We start from the raw sequence: 6,633 nt of genomic DNA, 5'->3' as shown, positions 1-6,633 counted from the left end.
AAGAGTTTGGCTGCCTTATTAATTTTCATTGGTGTACATTTATTTTCGAACATATGATTTGCGAAGTTTGATTCTGGTGTGACGCTTGGTTTTTGTGTCCTCTTATTGTAGTCTCTTAATGTTCTCGGAATCTTGTTTTAATCTTACGGCCAGTTTGCCCTATGTAGCTACACCTGCATTCACACGTTAATTTGTATACACCCTGCTTATCTAGAGTGTCCTGTTCGTTTGTGCTGTTGTTCAGTGGATACTGACGACGACGTTGTTCCTGGTTCTGAACGATGTGCGAGTGTTGAATTTTTGGAAAACCTTGGTCAGTTTGTATGTCATTTTACCCGTGTAAGTTAACACTGCCCAAGCTGCTTCGTTGTTCTCTTTCTTGTCCCTACTTTTTCGTTTCGAGTCCTTCCTAATTTTGTCCACCAGATCTTTTTTGTATCCATTGTTTCTAGCGGTGGCATATATTGTGTCTAGCTCTCTCCTGTGTGCTTCCTTAGTTAATGGGGTTCGCTCAAGTCTAATTAATAATTGTCTAAATGCTGCGTTTTTGTGTTCTTGTGGGTGGTTAGAGGTTTCATGTATTACTGTGTCGGTCGCTGTGGTCTTTCTGTATATCTCGTATTCCAGTCTGTTGGTGATCTTGTTTATTTTAATATTTAGATTCAAATAGTTGAGTTTTCCTTTCTCTTCCTTATCCATCGTGAATGCTATATTTTTGTGTTGTTCATTAAGGTAGTCTAATATCTGCTCCTCTTTGTCCCCCGTTATTATGCATATTATGTCGTCCACATATCTAGCGTAGAAGCTGACCCCTAAATTGTTTGTGGATGCTCCATATATTTCTCCTCTAGGCTTTGCATGAACTTTGTTATTTTTTGGTTGATTCAAGATTTTTACAAATGTCTTATCCACACGTTTGTTAGTTTTATAAAGAAAATAATTTTTGCACTGAGGTTCACTTTCCCATGGAACCTCGCATATCTTACTTACATTAGAATAATAATAAAATTAATGTTTTTCATTTCTAATAATAATTTTATTTAAAAATAAAATTTTTGTTTTTGTTGTTTTTTTGTGGCTATTTGTAACATTTAGAGTTTACTCGAAGGGATTTTTTGTCCGGGCCATCAGCTCTGCAACGGTCGTTCGATTTTCAAAACTTAGGTCTAAAATTAAAGGCCTTGGGCTGTATATGTGCAATAAGGTTTTACTTTTTTGAAAAGAGCTGCCACCTGTGGAGCAATTAAACTCCAATTATTCAATTATCAATGCCACCAGAGCCGCACTGTTCGGTAAATTTTCAAAACTGAGGCGTCAAATTAAAATGCATAGGCTATAAATGAGCAATATGGTTTAACTTTTTCGAAAGGTGTTGCCGTATTTAAAAAAATTAAGTTCAATTTATTTTAAAAGTTAAATCAGTTAACACAAGATGAGTATCAATCGAAATGGGTTTGAAAAGCTTTGTTTCTTAACTAAAACTAAGAGGGTTGACACCGGTTTCAAAATTTACTGTAATTTATATTAAAGGAATTTGGTAGTAGAAATATGTATCACCGTATGGGCGCCAAACGAAAAGAGTTTAAGGAGGTAATAGTGTCTAATTATTTTGAAGAGGGTTGCCATATGTTTGAAAAGTGGAATTCAGTTAACTTATAAACAATGAGATATTAAAATATGCGAAACAAAAGAGTGTTAAGAAATCTTAAGATTGAAAAATTTAATATTTTTGAGGGGTTTAAAGAGAGTTGCCACCCGTTTAAAAAGTTAAAATCGAATTATTTAATAAGTTGAATGAATTATTAAAATATTGGTATCTCTCGAAATGGGTTTGACAAGGCTTTATTTCTGATCTATATTTAGAGGGTTGCCATATGCTAAATAATCAAATTAAACTTAGTTCATCAATTTATTAGAATATTATCATGACGTCAGTCGAAGGTTATTTAAAAAGGCTTTAGATTGAAAATATTTTGAAAAGGGTTGAAATCTTTATTTCTGACCTTTAATTAGGAGGGTTTCCACTTGTTCGATAAATCAAATTCAACTTAGTTCATAATTTAATTGAAGTATTTATCACAATGTTAGACGAAAGAGATGTAAGATTTTAGTTTGAAAATACTTTTCAAAAGGATTTCTACCTGTATTTTGTTAACTTATATATCCACAAGATTTACGAAATATTGAAATATGAGTGTAAAGGTCATTAGATTTGCACCGATATTTCGAATTTCAAATTTGAGAGGTCCTGTAGATGTGCAAAATTATTTTAATTTTTGACGTTAGAACTTTTTTGTCGGTACAGGGGAATTTGGAATTTCATTATATTAAAACTGACCCTATGCGAGACCTCTCTTCACTCGGAAACGGCTGCACTGATTTAGATGAAATATGAAACTCGAATCACTTATAACTCTGACTAACATTTGGAATCGTTTCTAGAGTTTTAAATTAAAGTTTGGGCGTTTTAAGACCATGCGGGCTTACTAGTTTGTTATATTTTCAATATTTTCAAAGGCACGCAGCAGTAAAAGGTCTTACTTTTATATTTAATGTGTATAATTAATATATATTTAAACAAATAAGAACAATTAAGTAAATGCTGAAAGTTCTAAATGGAAAAGAACTTGAAATATTACATTTTTGATAATCACGAGTGAAAGATTTCAAATTGTTGCAGTTTATTTCCAATGAGGAGCCTAATGCATTTTCCATATTTACATTTACTATTTGTCATGATTTTTTAAAGTCTCCGTTTTGCGCTGAAAAAGTTATACTCAAAAAACGTGCAAAAGGTACCCAAAGCGACACGTCAAAACGGTATTTTAATTACTTTGATTGCTTATAAAAATATAATGATATTATTATAAAAAAAATTAAATAAGTTACATATATCTGAAAATCAATTGTAAAAGCTGTCTCAAAAAAAATAAGAATATTTTTTATTTGATTGTTGAAAAATCGCGGGAGATCGGGCACTTTGAAGGTAATAGCAAAAACAACGTACTTCAAGAATTCAAAGGAAAGTAGCCAGATTCGTCCAACTTCTGCTGTAATTCACGATTGAATAGCGCGATAAAATAATAACAGTGCTGTTGTTGTTAATGTTGTTGTATCGGCTACAACAACCCGGCCCAGATCGGTTAATATCTCAGTCGTTGTTGTCCAGCTCCACTAACGGAAGCCCTAAGAAGCGTGCAGCCTCAATGGGGTCGGTCCACAGGGACAAAGGCGTTAGGGTTGTCGGACTTTCCGGGCATACGAAGAGATGTTTCGAGTCGTGGGTGTCTATCCGCATGCCGGACACTCATTTGGCACATCTGCATCTAATATGCCCAGGTATGAGATTAACCTGCTGCAGTAGCCAGAGCAAAGTTGGGCTATTGTGGTTCTAGTCTCCCGAGGCAAGTGAACCTCCGTCTCGTCGATATCTGGTGGTTGTGCGCCCAGAACGGCATTCACAGGTCTGAAGTCCAGGGTAGGCAAAAACTCCTACTCAATTCCTCGCAGGCAACGAGGCGCTTGCAACTCGTACTCGTAGCAGCAATGACGCGAGGCACGATAAGTTAGGCTTGCTCGGCAAACGAGCGAGCGCCGCTTGTTTGCTTGCGCTCCTATTAAACGAGCGAGGCTGCTGTGTGTTGCCTCGCTCGCAGTGCCAAGGCGAGTAGCTGTCTGCATACTCGCTCGGATAGGTAAGACGAGTGAGCGACGAGCGAGCGCTCCGAGTGTACTATCAACTCATGCCTTTTCGGGCATAAAAATGTGTGAATGTATGTCAATAGATTACGTACGAAAATATGTTAATATAAGTATGCATGTACATACATATTCATATAAATATGTGAATATTGTATTAGGGCAGCATTTAAGTCATTAAATAAAATTTATTTACATACATAAGCATAGATTATTTAATACAACATTTTTTAGAGTTATATATGTACATACACACAATGCATATTTATATATGTACGTTAGACTGCATCACTCCCCATACAAAAAAAAATTGCTACTATTTTTCCATTGGAATTATAAAATCTATTATATCTTACGACGTCCACCAAAATATTTCGGAAAAATATTAAGATTTAAGTGAGCTGGACCGATTTGAAAATACCTCCAAAAATTGAGTTTTTTATGAATAAAAATAGTTTCTTAAAGATCTTTTTTTTTTTGAAAAAATGACAAAACGGCTTAAACTTAAAAAATTTGCAGAAAAAAATTAAAAAAAAAAATTAAAAAAAAAGTTTGAACGGAATCGTAATGATGAGATTTTTGATGCTGTTTTTTAACTTTTTTTGAAGATTGGTATAACAAAAACTTGAATAACTGAGCTAAACTCTTCCGATTTAGACTTAGGAGGTGTCATTAGACAGGTATTTTCTCTACCTTTTTATTTCTTTACTAATAAACTCATTAAAAGGATGAAAGAGAAAAGTAGGATGAAGGAACGTCATTCAAAGTTGAATTAAGATGTGTTAGTATTTGAAAAAAAAATATTGGGAAACGAATGACTTTTTTTGGAGAAATAAAAACAGTGTGAAAATACCTTTCAACTGATATCTCATAAGTCTAAATCAGAATAGTTTTGGCCCAGTTATTCAAGTTGTTCGTAAATCAATCTTTGAAAAAAGTAAAAAAACAGCATCAAAAATCTCATTCTTACGATTCCGTTTAAAAATTTTTTAAATATTTTTATGCAGATTTTTTAAGCTTAATCTGTTTTGTCATCTGAGGGGACTTTTTTCAAAAAGTTCTTTAAGAAACTATTTTTATTCATAAAAAAACTAAATTTTTGGAGGTATTTTCAAATCGGTCCAGCTCACTTAAATCTTAATATTTTTCCGAAATATTTTGCTGGACGTCTTAAAATATAATAAATTTTGTAGTCCCGGCGGAAGAACCGCAACTGTTTTTGGTGATGTAGTCTAATGTACGTATGTATGGCTGCATTTCTTTATTCATTCTGAACGTTAGGAATAAACTTTTTTTTTACTTATTCTTTAGAACGTTCCTGATGATATGTTAACGCATATTTCAAACGCATTCTGTTTATTCCGGCTATGAAATGGGATTATCCGGAATGTATAAAGAAACGCAGCCTATGTATATATGTATGTACATATGCATGTATTTTGTCTTTACAGAGAAAATAAGTAAAGAGGATAGTAAATCGCTTGTGCCGCAGAAACAAAAAACAACTAAGCACTTTTTAAGCCCGCACAATAGTTTGCTATTTACTTGTAGCAGTTATGCTGTATACCTGTAAGAAATATATGTACATAATACTTTGTGAACAAATTTATTTGTGGCCTGTTGTTCAAGGACATATGTATTTACATTAACGAATGTTTTATTATTAAATAAAACGCGTTTTGTTTTTAGCTGCGACTTAGCATGTCGCATAACAAAATCTGTGTTGTTCTTTATTGGAATCATCTTATTTATACTCTAACATCTTATGTACTACTTATTTACTACAATACATATTTACTTAAAATTCTTACTGACTGAATCTCTCGCTTGCACATATGAGCATGCATTCATATGTGCCTAGCTCAAAGCATAGCTCAGTGAAGTCACCAACACACACACACCAATAAAGAACAACACAGATTTTGTTATGCGACATGCTAAGTCGCAGCTAAAAACAAAACGCGTTTTATTTAATAATAAAACATTCGTTATGGCGATCCTGCCAGTCTGCTTTATTTTCAGCAGACTAGCTTGATCCTGCCAGTCTGCTTTATTTTCAGCAGATCCTGGATAATTTAAAAAAAAAAAANACACCAACGCAACAAATAACAATATAATGCGGTGGACAACACGAAGGAATACATTATTACCAGAGGAAAATTAATTCAAACCAAAGGAACGGATGCAATTGGTTCATTCAATTATAAGCTGCTATCAATAAGTAAAGACGTTTTGCAATCTTCTGCCGCTGAATACATTATTACCAGAGGAAAATTAATTCAAACCAAAGGAACGAAGTTATGTAATGGTAAAAAAAAATATATAGAATAAGTTTTAATATTTAGAACTCTTCGGCGTTTACCGCCAGCCAAGTAGCAGATTCCTGCTTAGGGTAATTAATAAGTAATTTTTTTTTATCAAATTAAAAAAAAAAAAAAAAAATTTTTTTAAAAGGAAGATTTTAAGTCTCATAATAGATTTTTTTTGGCTTTCCTTAAATTTTTGGCTTTCCTTAAATTATATAATTTTTTTTTCTTCCTCTTCACTCCCTCCTTGTTCTCATGCAAGAAATCTCCCAGGAGGAGTTTGACTCCATTTTTGATAGATGGGAGAGGTTCACATTAGAGGCAGAGAAGAAAAATCAAGATCCTCCAAGAGTAACTGAGGAGGTTCCTCAAACCGCCGAAGTTGTACAAATAGGGCCGCAACCGATAACTATCGAGGAATATCGGCGGCGAAACAAATTACAAAGACGGGTGGAAGAACCAAAGATTCCACCCATTTTCAAAACTAAAAAGCAAACTCGAGGAGGAAAGCGATACAGGAAGAAGAAAGAAATAGCTTTGACATATAGGGCACTAAATTTTGCCACAACAAATAATGATAGACTTAAATTAATGGAGAAAATTTACGAATTAAGAAAACTATAATTTC

This window comes from Rhagoletis zephyria, unplaced genomic scaffold (genome assembly GCF_001687245.7).
Source record: "Rhagoletis zephyria isolate East Lansing unplaced genomic scaffold, Rhagoletis_zephyria_1.1 Rzeph_scaffold_01732, whole genome shotgun sequence".
Taxonomy (NCBI): domain Eukaryota; kingdom Metazoa; phylum Arthropoda; class Insecta; order Diptera; family Tephritidae; genus Rhagoletis; species Rhagoletis zephyria.
This window is presented reverse-complemented; position numbering follows the sequence as displayed.